The sequence below is a fragment of the Numida meleagris genome, chromosome 2 (genome assembly GCF_002078875.1).
Source record: "Numida meleagris isolate 19003 breed g44 Domestic line chromosome 2, NumMel1.0, whole genome shotgun sequence".
In the NCBI taxonomy this organism is placed as follows: Eukaryota; Metazoa; Chordata; class Aves; order Galliformes; family Numididae; genus Numida; species Numida meleagris.
This window is the reverse complement of record NC_034410.1, coordinates 66076086-66099603: the sequence shown is the minus strand read 5'-3', so window position 1 is coordinate 66099603 and position 23518 is coordinate 66076086. Positions and strand designations below refer to the sequence as shown.

General features: G+C 45.4%; 2 long non-coding RNA genes across 3 annotated transcripts; one reads left to right on the top strand and one right to left on the bottom strand.

Moving 5' to 3' along the window:
• On the top strand, positions 1 to 18962 carry LOC110394378. Of its 2 annotated transcripts, none has more exons than XR_002435582.1 (6): positions 1 to 9222; positions 11139 to 11281; positions 11366 to 11506; positions 15072 to 15131; positions 15602 to 15752; positions 16786 to 18962. It is a non-coding gene; the product is annotated as an uncharacterized LOC110394378 (long non-coding RNA). The 2 variants fall into 2 exon arrangements; XR_002435583.1 differs by having other exon boundaries at positions 11366 to 11903.
• On the bottom strand, positions 19639 to 23486 carry LOC110394377. Its single transcript, XR_002435581.1, has 3 exons — positions 23186 to 23486; positions 21631 to 21732; positions 19639 to 20178 (listed from the first exon to the last, which is right to left on the bottom strand). It is a non-coding gene; the product is annotated as an uncharacterized LOC110394377 (long non-coding RNA).

Genomic DNA, 23518 nt, shown 5'->3' with positions numbered 1-23518 from the left:
TGTGCCAACCCCTCACCACTCTTTCTGAGAAGAGATTTTTCCTAATATCCAACCTGAATCTCTCCTGGAGCAGCCTGAAGCCATTACCATAACTGTTACTTCAACCTGTTCCTTGAGAGAGAGTACATAGTCTCTCATCCCAGTAGGGCACAACCGTGTCAATTTCTCCCTAAGTTCTGAATGGACATGGGTCTTTTTCTTCCTGCCCCCATGCTAGTTTTCAAGTCTTGTCTGAAATGTATGGTTCTTTTCACAGGAGTTTTTCCTGTAGACCTCAATTTATATAAATGAAGTAATGATGGCTCCATGCAGGGAAGATAATCAATGTCACTTTTCAGATTAACAGTGAGAAAGACACGTCTGCAAAGAGCAAGTCTCAAAGGCTCTTTTTTCCCTCCCTGAGTGGGTGTCTGATTAGAGCAGCTTATCCCATATTAAGGCTGACACAGGACCAAAGAATTTGCATGTAGCTCAGGGTTCCCGGGTTGTGCAAGCCGCCCAAACATGACATCCCCTTTGAAGTCATTAGAAGTTCTGCACCCAGCTGCGCTGGTTATGGGATGGAATCACATATGAGGTTTGGCACATGTCAGGAAAAATGCTCTCACAGAGGCCTCATAAAGCTGAAGTCTGTTTGCTGCATCGCTGTTGAAAGGTCCGGGCCATGTGCTGCGAGTTGAATGGAAGATGTTTGTTATCTCCACAAAGTACCTGACAAGGTCGCTGTGTGTTCAGAAGGTCGTGCTGCTCAGCCCATTCACATCCACTTGAGAACAGATACATCCTCTGTCGGTTAATTTTGGTGAGCTCTGAGGGTGCAGGCTACCCACACAACTTGCAATCCTGCATGAATCTGATTGGTTTTGACATTCATACTTCCTCTCTAGATTAAGGTTTTGCAGCTCTGACCTACATTCATTGAGACAGCAGCTATAGCTCTTAATCATCACATATTTGTTACTACTCCCCTGCCAGTCGCTTTCAACCCTGCAGCTAAGCAGAGCAGAGCTGCCAGACCTCGTGTACCTTGCTACATGGCCAATTTCATCCTGGCTTCAAGCTAGGGCATCAGACAGTGATGTGGGAAGACCAGGGAGCCAGCATCTGGGACTGCACTGCAGGTATCAAAGAGGAAAGGGTGGCCGGACAGTAACCTCCTTCTCAGCCATTTCCAGGGGTGTATACTGCATGGTCTGTGAGAAAGTATTTCCTTTTTTCTGTGTGCGTTTCCCATCTTTCAATTTGCTGAATATTCCTTTCTTGTTTGGCAAAGAAGGAAAACGAGAAGCCCCCAATCTCTCTTCCCCGCATCATTCCTCATTGCCCACTCTCGTTTTCAGGATCTCTCCTACTTTTCTGCTTTGAAGGGCATAAAGTCTTGCTCCTTCAATTCTGTCTTTGGCTGAGAAGATTTCATATTTGTTATGTTTAAGAACTTCCCCAAGCCCTTGTGATGATACCCTTTGTGAAATCTGTCGACCAGTGAATACACAGCATTATTCCTGTGTCTGCCTAAGGCTTGGTTGTTTGAAATGTCTTAGAGTCTGTTCTTTTTCCATCTTTCAGCCCACTCTTTAAACTTCCTAATGTCTTGTCAACGTTTTTGATTGCCTGTTGAGCTCTGCGTTGCCACCTGGGTCACTTTATGAAACTGAGACAGTTAATTTAGAGCCCTTAAGGTGCTTGAGATGCTCTCATTACGCCTCCAGCCTGGATTACTTTACATTTACTGACACCGAATTTAATTTCTGTTCATCTAACTAGTTCATGTCTCCAAAGATAATAGCAAAGAATTCCGAGAGGGCACTTTACCAGGAGAAGCATGGCTTTATGTTCATTACCAACCAGCCTGTGTAATGAGGAAGATGTCCTACGGAAAAGAAAAGTGCAAGCAGACTTCACTCAGATGGCGTGCCGAGGTGAGAAGAGGGGACCTTCTGTTTTAGACGCTCAGATTTCATATGCAAGCAATATAATAAGGCAGTGCCCTTTGTGGCCAAAGGCGATGTCACCAGGGTTAATGAGGGATGACTTCCATTTGCAGGACTGGTGCTGATGAACTGTCTGAGCACCCCGTCCCAACCTGACAGATATTTGTAATGAAATGCATCAGACCGTAGTGCTGGCTTCCATTTCCCAATGTCTGTAATACTGAGTCAAGCAAGAAATGAAGGATTTGTCCTAACCACATAGAGAAAATTTTTGTGTAGGAATAATCCTGGTGAAGGATATTCATGCAGCACACGGATCCAAATTTTCACATGGATTTATTAAGAAAGCTTTTCCTGGAACCAAAAAAAAAAAAGAGTCAGACAGACACTTTGGGCATAAACACGTCTTTCCGGCAATCTCAAGTGGTTCGCTCTCAGCTCGGAGAACACCCACTCCTCCCTGCTGTCTGGAGCAGAGAGGCCACGGGGGTGTTTCGTGCACTTTAGCGACTGTCTGCAGGGCTACAGCCCGCCGTGCACAGCCCAAGAGATGTTCACCTTCTCACATATTAACTAACTGTTCCAGAAAGCATCCAAATAATCAGCAAAATGACAACTGTGCATCCTTTTGTGATCTGCTTTGCGGCATTACGTTGTCATCAAGGCGCCATTAAAGCAGTGGCATTTGGGATGTGAGTGTGTCCAGGTTCGCAGCGATCTTGCTCACTACAACCCTTCCACTTCCTCCAATCATTTGGAAACCTGGGGAGGAAATGTGCAGCTCCCAGCTCCCTCCTTTGCTGGGCACCTCTCTCTGAGCATCCCCAGCATCGCTGATGCTCTCAGGCCAACAGAGAGGCCACCCCGCGCTGCTGGACCTCCTGCCCTGCCCCACAGCGAAGCTATTTTAGAGCCTGCCAAATTCAGCAGTGTTGATGCATTCCTCATCCCTCTCCCTGTAATATCTAGTTGCCGTAGTTACCTCATGTATCTAAGGCAACCAGATGTTGCAGGCGAAGGTACTGAAATAGCATCAACAAGTGCGAGAATGACAAGTGCTATAACTCGCTGCCCGGAGCTAAGCTGTCCAGGGCCGGTTCCCTCCTAGGAAGGGGTCTCTAAAGAGCTGTGAGGGGATTTTGGGAGCACGTGGCCATCCTTATCGATTTTTGCAGGAAAAACAAAATAAATTAAGAAAAAAAATCTAAGCTGGAGAAGGAGTAGCTAAGGCACGTTTTGTTTAAATAAGCTGCGGAGGAAGAGGAAGGGTGGAAAGGTCCCAAACTAAGCACGGCTGCGTTATGAGGAAAATTACAGTGGATCTGGTAAAGTGCTGCCATATTGCAGCACAAGCATCATGCTGCAGCTGCTTTCCTGCACCTCCCTCCCTCCTACAAAGGCTCCGACTCCATGCGAGGGCCCAGGGAGAGCTCCGAGCAATTAATTCAGGTGGTAGGAGCACCCTCCCTCCCAAGGCTGTCAAAGCACAACTCAGGAACAACAGCCTTCCAGGGAACCTTTCTCTCCACCGAGGGAAGCAGGTGCTTAGTGTTACATTAATTTTAAACCCCTAATTAGTGTAACTTGAATCCTGGCCCAGTTCCAGGTTAATTCATTGTATTCTTCCAAACAGAGCTCCCCGCTGGCTCTATTTGCATGCAGCAGGCTAGATGCCCACCCACCAACACCTTTCCTTTGCTCTGCATGTAGGGAATGGAGTGGCATAGAGCTGCCATGGAGTTGGGGATGTCACAGCCAGCTCCTTTGCCATGAATGTAGCAACAGCAGCAAAAGTGCCTGGGAAGCCTTCAGTGCTGTTGGAAGATGTTAAGTATGAGGAGTGGCCGAGGTCCCTGCATTTGTTCAGCCCAGAGCAGAAGCTGAGGGGAAGCCTCATGGCGGCTGCAGCTCCTCACAGGGAGCAGAGGGGCAGTGGCAATAGGATCTGAGAAGTTGTGGACGCCCCGTCCTTGGAGGCATTCAAGACCAGGCTGGATATGGCAGCCTGGTCTAGTGGCTGGCAACAGCAGGGAGGTTGAAACTAGATGATCTTTGAGGCCCTTTTCAACCCAGGCCGTTCTATGGCTCTATGAATGGCACGGGGCTGCATCAGAGGAGGGTCAGGTGGGGGTTAGGAAAAGATTCTTCACCAGAGGGCGGTGGGCATGGAGCAGGCTGCCCTGGGCAGTGGGCACGGCCCCAAGTGCCAGAGTTCAAAGTGTGATGGACACAGGACCACCCAAAATACAAACCCTGTGTGGAGCTGGGAGCTGGACTCGGGAACTGGACTCAGTGACCCTCGTGGGACCTTTCCAACTTGGGATATTCTGTGATTCTGTGAAGTGCATTGGCCAGAGGTGGGATGGGGCTGCATGTGAACTATGCCTTGGCCTGCTGCTGGCCACCACAGAGCTTTGGTGGTTGTTGGTCACCAGCACCGCGAGGGCCAAGGATGTTTCGTGTCTTGTGAATGGGGGGCCTGGCTGTGGGATCTGGGGGGGGATTGGAGAAGGACCTGGGCCTTTGTGGCCGCTGTGGCACCAGCTGGCAGCGCAGCTGCACACCGGTATCATAGAACCATCTAGGCTGGAAAAGACCTGCAGGATCCTTGAGTCCAACCATCTGCCTGGCCTACAGAGTCCCATCACTAAGCCATGACTTTTGACATGTATGTCATACCTGCTGCTGGCTCTGCAGAATTTTAGCTGAGTAAGAGCTGCTGGGTCACCAAATGTGCCAGGGCAGGGAGCAGTACAGGAGGAATGAGGAAAAGGACTTTTGGCATGTTTCAGCCAGGATTTCAACTTGGCTGAGTTCTCAAGTGATCAGAGACATAAAAATGTCATTGTGCAGAGCTGGCTCCAGTGGTCGTCACGCCTCAAGTTGCGAGGTGAAGGTGAGGGGAGAGGAGGGCATCAGGGGCACTGGGGAGGCGCTGGCACGGTCTGCAAAATGTGAGAAGTATGATCACTTCTTGGGTGTTTACTGGACTGGACAGGATGCACTTAAGACCTGTGTGAGCAATTAATGCTGATTAGCAGTTCCCTCTGCTGGCTGAGCTAATGAAGTTATGGCTTCTGTCCTACAGAAGTATTTCTGCTGCTGGAAGGTGCAGTTAAGCTGAGTGGCGTGGTATCTCTGCACATAAACTAATGAGGACAGCCACAGAAAACAGTGCTGGGGGATCTGTGCGGCAAACAATAAAAGCATAGCTCACTCTTCTGCCATCAAAATCCTTTCGGGTAATAAAAAGAGCAGAGCAGCCAGGCCTGCTTGCTCTAGGAGTGATCCTGACATATGTTTCCCCAGATAATTCAGAGCCACTGCTGATGATAATTTGTGTTAGTTTGGTTGCTGCATCATCTCACAGGTTCGCGTGTGCGTACAGGCGCTGTTTGTGTGGGACTTGGAGCAAGGGTAGGAATCTGCCCATTGTTTAATTTTTTATAAAATGTTACTTTAAGAGGCTGTGCAATTTTTTTTTAATGGGGCAAAATACTTTTCCCTCCCCTTTTCTTCCTTTAAGAAAGGAAAAGACAGACCATTAATGAGTCTTCTGCATCTCTCACATGAGATGGAGATGTGGTGACTTACATAAAACAAGTCATGAGCCAATTGTTATGAAACTCCAAAGTCTTAAATCACCGTGAAATAGGAAATAGAGGAAGCCCATTTCAGGTCAGGTAGCTGGTATCCGAGCTGCTTCCTTCTGTCCAAGCACCTCTCCATGATGCGGCTCTGCAGGAAATGAGAGCTCACTGAGAATCCGCTGTCTGCTCACAGACCTGAAATCACCAGCTGGAGTCACAGCTCGCACAGTGATCCTAGGAAAACAGCATTACAGACAAATGTGCTTTTCTTTCATTCTATGGATTTATGCATTTGTTTGTTTTGAATGTGACTCACTGATTTTCTGTGCGCTTCTGGATATCTCTGTCTACTTCTTCTTCCTGTGGAGCAGGGCCAATGCCAGCCCACCTGTGCCACAAGGCTGTACAAACAGACACAAGGAGGGTGTGAAACTAGGTGATTGTTTTCACATTTAGGGAAACTGGCTTGAATCCTGTGTCTCCAGCTGCCGAATGCTTTCCGCTATGAGATTCTTGTGGGTTTTTGTGAAGAGCTCTCACACCTTCTGCCTCTTGGCCACTCAGCGAGGAGGAGGGCTGGATGCTGGACAGCCACTTCCAGCCCTGCCAGAGAAACCTGCTCCTGTCTGGCCAAAGCTGTAAAGGGTTTGAAGTACGGACTTGAACTCCTCGGGAAAACTTCTGCTATACCCAAAGCAACAGCTGAACACAAGCATCCCATGCCCAGACCGGGCTTACTGTGAGAACAACTGGATGCAGCCAGGGAAAGAAAGCGGCCCAGAGAGCGGCTGCGGTGGGAGGCGAGGACGGCCAAGCTAAACAATGTCCGTCTGCTTCCACATCCTCCTCCTCCTCCTCCTCAGGAACACGATGGGGAGCAGCCGCCCTCCCACGTGAGCTGGGGTCAGGATGCCCCGCTCAGCTCCCCGCTATCCGGGGGCCAGAAACCCCTGCTATGCCAGGCTCTGCCGACATCGAGCCTCTGGGCTTCAGCTCACCCCTGTGCTGCTCGAGTGCTCCTGGCTGGGTGCGCTCTCGCTTTCTTACTTGAACCGTGGGAATTTGCATACAGAAAGCCCCGTTAGCCCTGATCAAGTGACACTGACGTTGTGGTGTTAAGCGGCCAGAAGCAGAGGCAGTCAAGTCGTGAACTGAATGCATTTCCCTTCTAAAACCGAAACAATTGGTGGTGTCACAGGAATTTCTTAGTAACATGTTCATAATAATTGTATAGTGTTTCTTGCTGGGCTTTCACCCATACATTAAAATTGAATTTCCGTGATGGCAGGAAGCTTAGTGAAAGTAAAATGCCATGCCTTTAGAAATATGTATTTCTACATAAGGTACTGAACGTTATTTACAGATGCATTAATTCACCATCACTGTTTGAAATTCATTTGATTTAAGGTACTATAATTATATTAGCTATTAGATAATAATTTTAATAGATCTGCAAAAGAGCCCTCATTCCCTGCATGGTCCAAACTACCAGCTCCTCAATAAAGACTGGGTTGTTGCTTGCTAATGACCCCCAAATAGTTCCCAATTTGGTGAAGCCCAATCAGCACTTATCTTGCTTATTGCTTTATGCTCTGGGCTACTCGAGCCGCTAACACCACTGTTTTAACTGGGTTCGGAAGTTTCATTACAGCAGACGGAGAAGTGAGAAACTGGGGAAATCCCAAGTAGAAATACATTCATGACAAGTGTTGCTTTCGTGCACGCACACACATCGATCTCAGTCAGATGGGGAATTCAGAGGTCCCAGTGTGAAAGCTCAGAAGTGTCGCTTTGCAAACGTGGCAGCTCTCATACATGGGCCCCCCCGCTCCCGGCATCAAAATGAAAAGTGCCACGCTGCAAATATGGTGCACTGTGGTGTGCGGCACTGAGCCATTTCAGCCACCGAGTCCGTGGGTTGTTTCTTTGGTGGGGCATGGGATGGCTACATGCAGATACGTGAAATCTAGTCTAAAAGAAGCAATTTAGAGCTCTCAATAACCAATACTGGAATCAATTGCTCCTTGGGATTTGCCGCTGAATTAACTCCTATGCTGTAAGCAGGATTTTCAAATCTTTGGGATGGGAGGAAGCTCACTCTGAGATGCTCACAGTCAGAAAATATCCAAATATACACAGAGAGAGACTAGGAGGAAAACCAAACAGAGAATAGGGATAGGGATAAATAGGGATAAAGGGATTCACCAGCAGCAGCAAGGAGGAGGTGAGCTGCAGGATAAGGGTCTTGTGGATGCTTTGGGATGTTCTGTCCCATGCTGGGGACCTGTATGGATGAGCGTGTGGAGGTGGCTGCGCTAGCAGTCTGATGGAAGAGCACTTGGGTCTGGAAATGGCAACAGAAAATGAGAGCGAGGGGAGCAGGAGGTGCTTGGCTAAGGAAGGTGAGGCGGGAAGGCCCAGGCAGGCCGAGGGAAGAGGAGGAGGCTTTGTGGGACGCGAAGGTGTGGTGAGAAACTTGCGTCGTGTTTCAGAAAACAACACGCGCTGTCCACAAACCTGAATGAGAACAAATTCTGAAGATCATTTAAAAAATAAAACAGAATCTTCGAGAGCAAAGCTGTACTTAATTTGGTTATAATCCTTTGAATTGAGGTATATTTCAACTCGACTGAAGACTCCTGAGCACCATTCAGAGAGGAAACCCGATCACTTTTGGCAGAGGGAAGAAGGATTGCCTGTTAGAAGTAAATTCTCTCAGCTGGCACGTTTATCACCGGAGATCAATGCAAACCAGAGGATAAATAAAAGCAGATTTTGAAAATGAGCAGGCAGACGTTCAGGCACCGAAAATCTTTTTATTTAGTTATTTTTTTATTTTTTGGAGAGGAGAGGAAGAGGTTCCTTTTGTTTTTCTGCCTTGAAGAAAATTAAATTGAAATGCATTTTATTGGCAGGTCGGTATCGTGTTTGCAGTCCTGATAAATCAGTGGACAGCACAGCAGAGGTCTTGCACTCGCTGCCCTGCCAGACCTATTAGTTTGCCTCGCTCAATGCAGACACTCAAGCAGAGCCTGTCTTCCAAGGCGGGGCACAATGTTTGCTTTAACAGGAAGCACGTGGTCCAGTTCTTAACTTCATCGCAGGACTTGGACGGGACTAAAACTGCCAAACAGCGCAGTGATGACTTTATAAAAGAAATTGTATTTTCCCAGGAGACTTGGTATTTCTAAGGAAAGGAGAGTAAAAAGCATGTTTGTTTTTAATTTGGTTTTAAGCCATCTCCTGTGCTCATGCTCAGAGCCACACCCTCCCTGTCCCCACTAAAATGGCCGGCCCCTCAAGCTGGCATCCCCATAGATGCTGCCGTCTCCCCTTTCTCAAAAAGCTAATGAAATCAACGCCACCAGGTTTTCTGCAATGCTACTTTCCTTACTGGAGACAGGCGTGAGGCTGTTTTCTTAATGTCTCTCACTGGCCACCTCAAAGCACCCTGCATTTTTATGACGCTGATAAAAAGAAATGACAAGGGCTGAGCCACCAGGACACTGAGATCAGGACATCTCGCACTGATGGATATCTCCTCATCGCCTCCGTGCATTTCCCCACTGACTGACTGCTGTGCCCAGCCTCACGCCCGTGCTGCACACACGCCGCCCTTTTGTTCTGTGTTTGTGCCGAGTATAATGGAACCCACATCCTTGCCTGAGATCTCAAAGACTTTCTGTAATTAAACACTTGAGGTGAGTAAGAGTAGCTGAATTCCATTCATTAGCAACCCTTTTTGTGGATAGAGTAAGATTTCAATACAGGTTTCAAATACAGATGTCTTTTATTCAGTGGTTCTTCCTGTGCTTTTTGTATATAAATGTGTGCTCTACTAGGAATGGTGTAGATGGGTGCAGATCTGTAATTTTTTTAGAGCAACAGCAAGGCGAGAAAAAATATGATCGGTGTGGGAAGACATAGCCTGTTTCTGTAACAGGCTATATTTGAACTGGAGCCTGTCCTACAGCTGCCTCCAATAGACAGATAAATCATTATGCAGGGGAAGAATTGCAACAGTGACTTGTGCCACACTTATAAGCAAAACTGCATACGCCCATGCAAGGGAGAGGAACTTCCATTGCAGGAGTACGTGGCTTTTGTGCCTTTGATAGAAAAATAGTAAGACACCTTGATAGATATCTTGAAGCAAAAGTACGTAGCACTTCAGCTGTCCCAGCAATAAGAGCAAGAGGTTATTACGCCTGGTAACGGAGGGCTGTCTGTCTCTTGATTTTCATTTATTTATTTGTTTATTTTTCCTGATAAAAGCACCATTATATGGATGTCGTTAGTTATTACCAGAAAGATGTAATGCAAGAGAAAAAAAATGAGCTTGGATGAAACAAAGGTGTGATTCAGGGAGGTGTATTCTCAGATTGGAAGGAGCCTTACCACATCTGGCTCTGTAATTTCCCCATAATATCTGAGGCGGTCTCCTAGTACTTAATGAGCTGCAGAGCACAACAACAGCCATGGTTTGGCTAATTAAAAGCGACAGGCAGGGATTCTTCCTCAGAGATAGGACAAAAAAAGCTATTAATTTATCTTAGCCATTGTCCAGCAAGTCTGTATTTTCTCCCTAGTCTGTCCTGCAGCGAAGATCTCCTCCATCCAGGGCAGGGGCTGGGCCCATTTCTGCAAGGACACGCAGGCTGTGCCATGAAGGACCTGCCACGCTCCTGCACAGACCTGGTGTCCAAGCCAGCACCAGGCCCTGCAGGGCACACTGGGGCAGGGTCAGCACCCACCAGTCCCAATCCTCAGCCTCCTCAGCCTGTACTGGCACGCTTGTGTTGTTATTGTTAGCAGGAGCAGAGTTAGCCTGTCTATGTCACACCATGTATGGCTTCTTTAGGCTTCTGCCAGGTGGTTTATTGCTATGGCAAGTGAGAGAACATCTCATCAGTTTAATTCCACCACCTCTCCTTAGCCACCTTTGTTCACTGCTTTCACAGAATATCCCAAGTTGAAGGGACCCCCATGGATCATTGAGTCCAACTCCTGCCTCCAGACAGAACGACACAAAAATCAAATTCTGTGTCTGAGAGCATTGTCCAAACGCTCCTTGAACTCTGAGAGTTAGAGAGCTGTTTGCCCAGCTCTCTAATATGTCAGGATCTCTCTGCAAGGCTTCTTCACTCCTGAGGGAGTTAACAGCTCCTCCCAGCCTAGTGTTGACCACAAACTTACTTAGTATATCTTGGAGTCCTGTATCCAGGTCATTTCAGAAAAAAAAATGAAGAAAACTGGCCCTGAAATGGAGCCCTGCCAGTGACTGGCCACCAGCCTGATGTAAGCTCGCTTGCTGTAGACCTCTGAGCCAGACCTGTCAGCCAATTGTTCACCCATTGCATTATGTTTTTGTCTAATTGTATGCTGGACATTTTTTCCAGAAGGATACTGTGACAAACAGTATAAAAGCTTTGCTGAAATCAAAATAGATTATACCAACTGGTTTCCCTCGGTCAATTAAGTGGTTAGCATTGTCATAAAAGGAGATTAAGTTCATTAAACAGGACTCTCCCCTTGTGAACACATTGGCTGTGACCAATGACTTCATTGTTTTCAGGTGTTTTCCAGTAACTCCCAGAATAATCTTTTCATTTTCTAGGCAACAAGGTGAGACTGAAAGACATGTAATTGCCAGAGATTTTCTTCTTGTAATTCTTGAAAAGTGGGACAACGTTTACTGGCTTCCAGTTGACTGGAACCTCTCCAGATAATGGACAATAATCAGAGGGCCATACCACGATAGTGAGTTTTTCAGTAGTGTCTCTTACCCTGTTTCCCTCAGAAGGGAGTCACCCATGACCACAACTCTTCTTTTTCTCTTGACAGAGACGGTCACGGTACGGAGGACAGTCTGACTAATCATACACGACCCTTCCAACGTGGATGGACCTTTATTCACATGATTGTTTGCTCATCTATCGAGTTCCACATCCTTGTACCTTGTATAAAGACACCTTGGAGGGTGAGGTAGGTATGGAGGGGACTTTCCTGCTGCCCCAGGCAGAAATCTGCTTCCGTTCCCTTCTGTCTCTTAGGTCCCCTCCTGTCTGGCAGCAGAGGGTAAGGGATCCTTTGTTTCTTGTGTTGTGAACAGCTGACACATCTGTCTCAGGGATGGTAGAGCACAATCCCACCAGCTGATCCATTCCAACTCCCTGCTGCCCCTCAGCCTGCCTACCTCCTCCCTGGAGCTCTCTCTCCAGGCTGAGCAGTTCTCCCTGGGCACACCTCCCACAGGTGTGCTTGCTGCTGACAACAGACACCAGTAGGCAGCAGGGCACACCCTGCAGCCCAAGACCAGGGTGGGTTGGTTTCTGCAGTTGGAGAGGCCACAGGGGACACAGAGGGCATGGCTTTCTGCCAGGTGGGTGCGGGAGTTCAAGGAGTGTTTGGACAGGGCTCTCAGACATAGGGTTTGGATTTTGGGTGGTCCTGTGTGAAGCCGGGACTCAGTGATCCATATGGGTCCCTTCCAACTTGGGATATTCTGTGATTCTATAAAGTCTTGCATGAACACATCGTGGTTTTTTTTCTGGGTGCTGTTACAGGATTAGCAATCTATTTTTTTAATACCAATTACATTTACACTAGTTAGTTAATAACTGGTCTAGAAGTCAGCAAAAGGGAACAGTGGCAACCATTTTGTGCTCACGTTGCACTGCTAAACCTGTGAAAACCAGTGATGGGGACACAACACCTTTGTGACACCATGCCAAGCTATAAAAATTACTTCATTTCCTCTGTTTTTATATTACACCTCTTTGCCTTGTACATTTTTCACCCTCTTCATCTCCATGGGACATATCCATGACCTTTGCTCAACCGCTCTGTCTGTTTAGTTTTGTCCCTGGTGTGTGAGACATGTCTCCTGGGCACCAGAGAGCACTTCAGCCTCCCACTGTCTGCTTTTGAGTTCCACCACGCTGCTGCTGTGCTGCATCCCCAGCTGGCAGCAAGTGGAAGGGGCGGTTCAGAAGAGGATGCAGGTGGTGGTATGATTCCAGCCAGGAGGGAGTGGGCACATCTGAGGATGGCTACACATACGTTACTAATCCAAACCAAGAAACTGCCTCTGCAGCTGTTCAAGTAGAGCAGGACAGCTTCTTTGAGTGCTAGCACGTACAAGTGTGGTACACATCTATGTTTCTTCTGTTTCTTTGAAAAGGGAGCACGAATGAAAATATTTAAAGTTTTTTGGTAGTTCTGTATCACGGGTGGCCTGAGATTCAGGAAAAACTCTGGATTTTCTTAGATTTAAGCAAAGAACATTGAAAACAGAGACTGAGTAGTTCAAAGTATGTGTAACAGGAGACGAGGTCTTCACCAAATAAATTGCCTGAGTAAGTAAACTCAAATGTAGAATCCAATTAATATTATGTCTGTGATGTCTGCTTGGTGGTCTCTGCAAAGAGCAAGTTTTGACCTTGAAGAGATCCCCAGGGTATAGCTAGCAATGGCTCTAAAGTGGATAACACTGGCCCAAGCCTGGAGATTAGAAAACATTTAGGGTTTGTGTCCCTGACAGTTTAAGCTGGTGTAAGCCAGAGCAGGAACAAGCATAGTTCCAGTCCCAGCCAAACACTTGATTTGCCTCAACATAAAGTTTGTCCGATGATGAGACAGTTTAAAGAGTAAAACAGAAAAGTAATGGATGCAAAACTAAAATAACAAAATCAAAGAAAGTAATTAAAAATCCAGTAATTTTTTGCTCAGTTCACTGCCTGAACCGATATGAAGTAGGATTAGAAAAGCACCAGTGCTGATGGAGAGGAAAGGCAGGGCACGCCAAAGCAGGGTTGGAGCAGCTCATGCTGTCATCCTAAGGCAACTATTTTTATGCAACAGAACTGTGTTGAAGCATCTATTATTGCAAGATTGAAAAATCCTGATGGTTTATTTGTACTTGTGCCTGGTCAACACTAGGAAGATAATGCCAGTTTTCAGACATCATTAAGGATTTAATCACAACTAATGTATAACTACCTATCACTTGAGCTTTGGCAAAACAATGTTTTTTCAGTGCAAGTGCATTGTATCAGAAGTTTTGACTGGTCCAATTGTTTTGCTTCCATTTTAAACTCCTTCTTATAGGGGTACAGTGCAGCAAAAGGGATCATCGTACTGGCTCTTGACAGGGTCAGGTAATGCAAGTTAGGAATACAGAACTCCCTGAGAATGGGCTGAGTGAAGTGTAGGCCTGGCACGGGCTGTGTGGATTGCCCCTTGCTTCCCTCAGAGAAGGCCTGCTGCTTGGAGGTACCACCTTCACCTCCTGCTGCTTCTCTGCACCTGTGGATTTCACCTTACTTTTCATGCATCTTACAGAGCTTCTAAACCACTGTTCCCACTGTGAGGTATGATTTTCACATTCTTCCTTCGTCTCTGTTTGCTTCCTTTGGAAACTCCTTTTTCTTGTCCTCTCCAGTCGCTTCCTTCAGCCGTCACTCTTGAAGATGGAATCGCAAAAGAGATTACATCTGCTGGGAATACATTTCTAAATGATGAAGCTTAACTGTGTTTATTTCAATTTCTGCACCTTGGAAAAGAGCTCAGTAATTTCTTAATAGTCCCCCAGGAGAGGGTTAAGATTAAGTAAACAGTGTCTGAAAAGCACTTGGCAGGTGGCAAAAGAAGTCAAAGAATTTTCAGAGCGCTGGTGAGAGGAAACCTCTTGTTAGGCTGCATGTCTCAAATCAGCTTCAGCAGATTTATTTTTTCTTTTATGATCGTGAGCTTTAAAAGGAAAAGACTTGTTCACGTTTCTGGCACTTGCAGTTTGAAATTCATGTATCTGTCACATTCCTTTGGCTTTTCTCTCATGTTCATTACTATGCTCTTTAAGTGCTTAAAAAACATGAGCTCTTAGGACAGCATAAATTTAAAATTAGCCAGAGTGTGATGTTCAGAGGTATTTATGGAGCTGGGAACCCCTTGGAATTCATAAGATGCTGGATTTAAGCTACATATCCAAGCTAGACATTCACATTTCAAAGGGTTTGGGATATTTTTTGTTTTCAAAGCATTTAAACAGAATGTTCAGAGCTGAAGAATGGTGATCCCCGGAGAACCTTAAAAATGGGAAAGGAAGAGAAAAAAAGAATTGGGCAAAACTATCTTGCAACTAACTTCCAGTGCAGACTAGCAATTAAGCTGTTTTAAAATCCTGGTACAGAACATCCCTTCCCAAGCAACTGGAGTACCTTTTTAGGAATCCCACAAAAAGGTTTCAGCAGCGTAATTCATGTGGTTTAATTGATTTTTCCACCTTTTCTCTAGGAAGTGATAAAGCTCGTTGTCAAGACAGATAAGAAAGCTCCACCGTGGACTGCATGTTCACAGCATTTTCCAATTTAAGCCTTCTATCATCGGGGCTTTTTTGTCATCCCTAGGCAAACTCAAAGTATTATGGTTTGTTATTCATTTAGCATCTCATAGTACACCAGGCATATTAAAGGCATAAAAGCAAAATGTGTCCCTGACTAAGAGAAAATTCCTTAATTACTATTTCATTTTGTACATTATTACTTTCTAGAGGCCCTGATCAATGCCTTGGCCACTGCACAAATACAGAGGAAGGCTCAGTCGTGGACAGGTGAGTTTACCTCCAAAATAGATGGTTCAAGTGTAGGGTGGAAGAAAAGGAAGCTCTTGAATGGAGACTTCAGGCAAACACACTAGTCCACACCAGTCCTGAGCCAGCCAGCTCTGGAAGCAGCATCGCTGCCCATCTTGGAAGCACTCCAGGCCTCAGCCATATTGTCCTTTCAGCAGCCTGGCTTCTACAGATGATGTCTTCTCTTGCAGCAGGCAAATCTTAGCACCTGTGGGGAAGGGATACCGAGCAACCTTGTTTGGCCAACATTGCAGGAGCAGAGGGGTTATAGCGACAGGAGGCAATGGAAGCCCCTGACACTTGCAATGACTGGTCACTGCTGTGTATAGATGTACATTTAATTGCATCCCAGGCTATCAGCCTTCTTCAAGCACAGGTCTGGGCTCTCCTCAGTACCAAAATGGGTCTCTAACAGTCAGCTGGCACATCTGTTCTCTAACCCGCTTCAGGGTTGCTCTTAAGTTACACTGAGGCTGAAACTGGAAGGACCGGGATATCTGGCACAACTCACAGCAAGAAAACATCTTCTGGGCTAAGAGAAGATTTGTTAAAGGAACGCCTTTCAAAGACCATCAGAAGGCATCTCATTGGTATGTAATGGTAAGTATTCAAGGAATAAGAGTAGTTATGTATCAAATGAAATAAAGAGGAGAAAAATGGGATAAAGTCAGTAAACTTGGGACTTGCTTAATTAAGAGGAAGATGCTAAGAGTTCCTTTGACAGAAAAAAGTTTAAAACCATTAGTTATGACAGCCTTTGACCAATCCTTCTTTAGCCAGGCTTTCTGGCTTTTTCAGAGCTTGTAATACTTGCCAGATTTCTTCTTTGAGATACCGATTGCTCATTCAATACATTCTAGAGAAAGCAAGGATGACTAGCCTATTATTTTCAAGAGTTAGTAGATGATTGTGGATAATTATACCCTGTTAAAAACATACCCTTGAGGTAGGGATGAAATAGAGGCAGGGTGAAATGGCATAATTTTATGAATTTTATTTCACTTGTCTTCAGTTATTAAGGATAGTCTGTAACTGAGGATAAAGGAAATGAGTGAGGCTTTGGGCTTCAACCACTTGAAATGTCTCTCCCTGCTAAGCAAAGTACATGCATCATCACTTTTATATGCAAGTAAGTTTGAGGTATGCGTATGCTCAAACTCTGCTCTACTCTGCCCTGGAGCAGTTGAAGTCCCTGGGTTCGTTCAGTTCGAACGAGATGAGATTGAGGGGAGGCCTCATGGTGGCTGCAGCTCCTCCTGAGGGGAATGGAAGAGCAGCACTTATCTCTGCTCTGTGGTGACAGCGACAGGACTCAAGGGAATGGCATGGATCTGCGTCAGGGGAGGGTCAGGTTGGATGTTATGGAAAGGCTCTTCACCAGAGGGTGGTGGGCATGGCCCCAAGTACTGGAGTTCAAGGAGCATTTTGGACAATACTCTCAAACATAGGATTTGAATTTTCAGTGGTCCTGTGTGGAGCCAGGAGATGGACTCGATGACCCTTGTGGGTTTTTTCCATCTTGGGGATATTCTGTGATGTGTGATTCTGTAATTCTATGTTGGAGTACCTTTGCTAAACTGTAGTGAGAATGTGTCTATCTACGTATGGAAGATGTCTTGTATCCTTCATGCAGGAGCCACTCTTCATTTTAGAAAAGAAACACAGCTGGCCTCAAAATTGGACACCACTGCCAAAAAACCAAACCACCCGACTGGAAGAGGAAAAGCAGAAGTTTGTGGTACTCTAGGGATTAAGGCTGAATACCGTCTGCGTTGAGGACAGTACTGGGGATGCACCCATCATTTTTTGTACAACAGTTTCCCACTTCAGGTTTGCTCAACTTTCCGATTTTGGTACTAAACGCCAAATTCAACGCACTGGCCTCTCAAAGATCTCTGAAGTGGGGCTATTTGTTTCAGAAGGACCAGGAATTTATTTAGATTCCGTTTCCCTTAGGAGGTATCAACTCTATTTTTTATTGATCTACTTTTTATTTTTTTACCAGAATGATTTTTGTGGTGCTTTTCCTCAAATATCCCAGATTGTAAGCCATCCCACTTATGTGCTATAAAGTCCTAATAAATATATATCAGACTTAAAAAGCTTACACAAGTGTCATTATTTCAGTGCAACCTACTCATTCTTCAGAATTAGAAAATGAGAAACATCTCCAGTATGAAACATCTACCCAAGATATTTCCAGTTCTTTGTTCTATTTTCAAGAGGATCGCCAAATGGAGAAGTCCCGCGTTAGCAGCATGGATTTACACCTGAGCTGAATACTGGACGTCCACAAAGAGCAAACATTAAAGCCTTCAAGGACTGATAATTTGAACTATGAGCTCCTCAACATAAATATAGGCATTGCAGGAGACAGCATGGGGAAAATGAGGGTTTTTTCTTTGGATTTATGTATTTTCACAACCTACTTTAACTGAATGGCAGTGTGTAACGTCTGGTCTGGAAAGCATTCTTGCATTATTTTCAGGTTAATGTAAGCTGTGGATTCAAACAGCAGTGGTGCACCGAGGTCAGCTGAAGCTTGAGCATTTTTTTAACAGCAACAGTGTGTGCCCTGAGCCAGTCAAAGCGTGCAGTGCTGGAGTCAAATGAGCAGTAGCACTGACTACCCAACACCTCAAGTAATACTGTACAGCTGAGGAGCTCTTTTTTTTTTTTTTTCTTGCTAGACCTCATCTCATCCATAGGCTTGTAATGGCAACTCCCAGCCTGGAGGAAGACCTCTCATCGTGCAGCCCAGCTTGCTGGCTAAAACCTGCAAAGTCCCAGAGTTGAGAAATCAGCTCTGGCAGTTGCAGCAGCTGTTCCTCTCTTGAGGCCTTGCATAGTACGTAAGCCACACATGGCAGGAGAGGGGTTTCCCCGGCTGTAGCTAAGATGCTTAGGCTGTGGAGAATGCCATGCTCTGAGCACTGACAGCGACTATTTTGCACAGTGATGGTGAGAGCTATGTGTCTAATTTGGGCAGCACAGATGGGACTCTTAAGACAGCAAGAGACTGGCACTACCAGCAGAGGGAAGGGATAATGTGTTCCTTCTGCAGCAGAGATTTCACAAGTGACTCATGACTCTTCTGCAGCTCATGCTGGCATCACTTGGTCTTTCTAACCGTGACTGCACATTTTAAAGGTCAGGATGTAATGCTTCTTTTCCAAGAACCTTTGAGTCCATATTGGTGAGGGTTTTGTTCCGAAGGTCATTCGGTGCACACAGTAGTTCCTTATGATCTAACCAGGAGCTTGTTCTTCTCCTGCTGGCACAAGTATAGAGGTGATGAAATAATCTAGCCAATAAATCTCTCAGGGTAGTTTGATTCTTGGGTCCTCAATGCACACATAATTATCATGTTCATGACTAACATCAAGCGGGCCTCGTGCTTGGGCTCTGGCGTGTCTGAGCCACACCTACATTCCTCTTGCAGGCCCTCATTTAAGAGCAGATTTCAATTAACTATGATCAGATGTTTAAGGTGGCCTAGGTCTTTTATTTTGTGTGTAGGTGTTTAAATTTCACTGCTTTACACTTAAGGATGTAGTTCACTGCAAACTAGAACAGAGGCTGATTCGGGCATGTGCTCGAATGGTCTCAAATAGGACTTCCCATGACAGCAAAACCGCAGCGCTGGCTGAACTGTGCATGCAGATTGTCCACGTGCATTGTGAAAGCTTACAGCAATGGTTCTACTGTGATTTTCCACATTCACTGGCATTTCACCACTGTCCTCTGCAAAATTTGATAGCCCAAAGCTGAATGCTTATAGAAATTGCATTTGTTCTCCCCAGAATGAATTCTCACCTCCATTAGGCAGTTTTCTGTGCAAATTCCAGCTCTAGCACAGTTCGTACTTGCTTGAAATCATCGTGATCTAAATCAGCAGTCTGTGATCTGTGGTGGTAAAGCCACAATGAGAATTTCTATTAGGGAAACTGCTGGCCAGAAGATCCAAAGGATACAAATGTCCCAGTGCTACTGCATTCTTCACTCTCCCTACATTCTCTTGTTAGCTGTCATTTACTATTTTACATAGAGAAGAGTAAACCAGTGCAGACTGCTATGTGTACCATGGGTTGTAAACCCATGCAGGCAAGTAGCCCGCTCCGTCTGCACATAAGCTGAAATCTCTGCAGCTTTGTAACGTTTCCATCTTTCATACATTGCTGATTGGCATCCTGTTTAAAATCGCAATAATTCACCTTTGGTAGTTACATTAAAAAAATGGCTGCAGCCTCAGTGCAGTTCTCCTTGCATGGTGAACTGAAATTTGTGACTGTGTTTCGTAACAGTACCTTTATTGGCCAGCTTGCCACAGAGGCCTGGGACAGGTGACCTTTGCAAATCAGTAACCAACTTTGACTTTAGAAACTGTCTTTCATAATCATGTTAATCCTGGGGACACACCCTCTGCCTACACTGAACTTATTTTTCAGTAACTTTAAATTGAAAACATTGTGTAAATGATTTAAACTGTGTTTAAAAATGTATGTTTATTCCTGCATGGGATACAAACATGATTAGGACTATGGTTCACTTGCATTTCACTGGTCATACTATTAAGTTGTAGAAACACCAGTCTTCATTCCACATCTGTGTTGAAAAAAATCCATTTTTAAATATAGCTTTAGCTTTCAAAACTGTCTAATAGCACACCGTGAAATGGTCCATCCAACACGACTAATCTTAAGTGATAAAATTTCCTGCCAATGCCAGTTTTATTTCAAGAGGAAGACATGATCTCAGATATAGAAGATCCGTAATTAAAATGAGCGCTTAAATGTATCCTTCTATTACTGAAAATATAATTAGGCTACAAACAGTGTAGCTGGGAATATGGCTAAGTAAATGCCACCATTTGTTCTGTCGACTTGTTTCTTGATTGAGAGAGCCAACCTCAGAGGCGATGCAGATATCCTAAGCCTTCCATGTACCGTCAGACTGCCTATTGCCAAGACATTAGATCCCATGTGTGCCTGTTATGTCCGGGGAATATAAGCTTGTTCAGCTCATGCTGAAAAAGAGGACACAGGAAAGAACAGATGAGCTCAAATATTCAAAATCTATACCATGAGGAAAAAAAAGGTAACAACCTATTGATTTGCCAGGCTTTGTTTTCAGTGAACTTCAAATTATCGTGTTCTCAAGGCTTTTTTCTTCCAGTTCTCACAGCTAAAAGGTAACGAACGCCTGTTCCACAGAAGGTAAGATACTCAAAAAAATGCCAACTATCATAAGGTAAATGACAAACCTCTACCAGAGATCTGTACTTCCTGCTCTAGATAGGGTATTCCCTCTGCGTGCACAGCACCATGACCAGCTAGTGCATAGCGGCTTGCAGAGATTTGCCATTGTTTTCCCTCAAGACCATGGTGTGTATCCCACAGTGTCACAGTTCTTTCTCTCATCTCCTCTAACAGGTCACTAAGAAAATCAGGTTAAAATCTCTCAAGGTCAGCTTGTCACATCAATATTCATGCATTTCCCCACTGCTTGCTTCTTCCACCCACAGTCCTGAGTTTCACTTTCATTTCCCCTGGACACACAGAGTTTCAGTTCTCATTCCACATTGTCCTGTTTCTTCTTGCAGGCAGCTCCTTGAGCTATGGAAATGCTGTTTAATCTCACTAGGAATATCTTCTTTTTCCCTTCTCACACTATTTGTTTTCCTGTTTTTCTTTTCCCGTCTTTCAAATCCGTTTTCCTCAAGTATCGCAATTTAAACCATTAGAAAAAGGGAAACAAAAAAGGACCGAGTTAATCAGATTCTTAAGTTTATTTATGAAACTAAGTATCAGCCTTGGGAACTATCACCAACTGGGATGGATGAAGGCACATGCTCAAGTATTTTCTAGACTTGGTGAATGTACTTTCAACCATTACCTTCACGTGCACACTATGTATCCTACCTTTTTGGATTCAGGAATGAATAACTGGATTTTCTCTCACTCCCTTTATCCCCTCCCACCAAAATTAAATTCATTTTTGCCTCTCTGTGGTGTCGCCTGCTTGGAACTACGTTGCATTTCATTTGAATCATATTTTGCTCAAGTATAAGAAATGTTACTTTGAGCATCCATTTAATTCTGATCATGTATATTTTACTCAGATAGAAAAACTATATTCAAATTAAGCAGAAACCTCAAGCCTTGTTTTGGTGCGTTCAGTGATTCCAGTTTGGCACATCTGCTGTGATAGTCACAGTAATTTTTGTTTGGGAAACAAACAAACAAACAAACAAACAAACAAACCATAATGACGTGACTAGAATTACTGCAATTCTAGAATTACTGCTTCGTAATGACAATGTGAGAAAATATTGTCCTGGGGTATTATGATAACTGCTCTAATAACTGTAAGGATTTGGAATGATTCGTGAGCCCATCAGGCCCTAACCAGAGAACAGAGAACAGCATAAAATAAAGGATAAAATGGGTTTATGCAGCTTTTTACATGTAATCCTCACCTTCCTTGTCCCGGGACTGACAAAGACCTGCTAGCATTCTGGGATGATCTGGTAGGACTTGAACAATTTCCCACTCTCCAATACATCTCTGCTCACAGTGATCTGTAACAATAATGAAAGAAGAGAGCTTTGCTGACTCAGTTCAAGTCCATTTGTGTTACTAGAAGAGGACAAAACAGACATTAGGAAAGTAGAAACCTAACTTATAGTACTTTAAAGTTTATTTTGTTTTTAAATAAAATGCCATGGACTAGCCACATAGATATGAGAAACTGGGATATGGTTTAGTCTGTAAGCAACATTTAAGAGTAGCTTGATGCTCTGTGGCAAGCCTGAACGATGCATGCAAGATTATTATAATCTGCATGACATTTACTTGGTTAATAAATAGGCTCTTTCATTGCAGCACAATCAGCTTCTGGACAGATAGATAAGGGGGTTAGCACTGACTGCTCAAACTTCTTTTCTGTAAACACTTTAGGGATGCTGTTTTGCATAATTCTAATTAAAACACATTTTATTCTTCGCTGTGGTGTTCTGCAAGCCATGGGCTTGAGTCTGTTTCCAAATATACTGTCTTTATCTAAATGTGGGAACTGAAGCAAGACGCACCACAACTTTCTGATTACTGACTAATGCTTCATTGTGTAATTGTAGGCTCTCCATCATCTCTGATCACAACGGTTGGTAACAAAATGGGCAAAATGAGGGTGAATCCAGTGTGCTGTTTCAGGATCAACCGTCCCTAAGGGATACTTTCTTCTGCTAATATTGCATTTTTCCATTCTGCAAAGTTGCCTGCAAAATCATGCAGAAAGCCACATGATACTGTAACAGCAGCAATATACTCTGTACTCAGCACTGGTGAGGCTGCACGTCGAGTTCAGTTTTGGGCCCCTCACTACAAGAAAGACATTGAGGCCCTGGAGCGCTTTCAGAGAAGGGCAGCAAAGCTGCGAAGGGTGTGGAGCACAAGTCTTATGGGGAGTGGCTGAGGGAGCTGGGATTGTTCAGTCTGGAGAGGAGGCTCAGGGGAGACCTTATTGCTCTCTATGACCTGAAAGGAGGTTGTGGCTAAGAGGGGGTCGGCCTCTTCTCCCAAGTAACAACGATAGAAAGAGAGGTAATGGCTTTAAGTTGCACTCGTGTGGAGGCTCAGGTAAAAAGGAAAAAAAAAAAAACTTCTCAGAGAGAGTGGTGAGGCATCGGAACTGCTGCCCAGGGTGGCGGTGGAGTCACTATTCCTGGAGGTGTTCAAGGAGCCCGTGGATGTGGCACTGAGGGACATGGTTAGTGGGCATGGTGGGGAAGGGTTGGCGGTTGGACTAGATGAGCTTAGTGGTATTTTCCAACCTTAATGATTCTAAGATTCTTTGAATATAAAAACGAGACCTCTCACAATAGCAGTTCCCACCGCATTAGAAATGCAAACACTTCCCCCAGCCAGTTTGCACCCAGCATCGCCCTACAGCTGCGGAGCACCTTTGGGCCCACTCCTGCAGGCTGTGGCTACATTCCTTTTGATCCACACACCAAAGGCAGCAAATGGCGTTACCTCGGGAAAATCCTTCATCTGTATCGGGGCGTGGGGGGCTCTGAGGCGAGCTGCGGGGCTGCTCGTGAGCCTAACGGAACCCAGGAGGCACCCGCACGGAGCCAGCTCAGCCGCCCACCACCACGACCACTCCTCCGCTACCAGGGGACGGGGACGGGGACGGGAACGGCAGGTGGGATTGCCCTCCGCCGCCAGCACCGACCGAGCCTCAGAGCCCACCGGTGCCGGAGCAGCGGACTCGCGGCGAGGCGCCGCGCCGCAGCCCGGCCGCGGGGCACCGCACACGCTCGCGAACTCGCTGACGTTCGGGCGCCCATAGGCCGACAGGAGCGC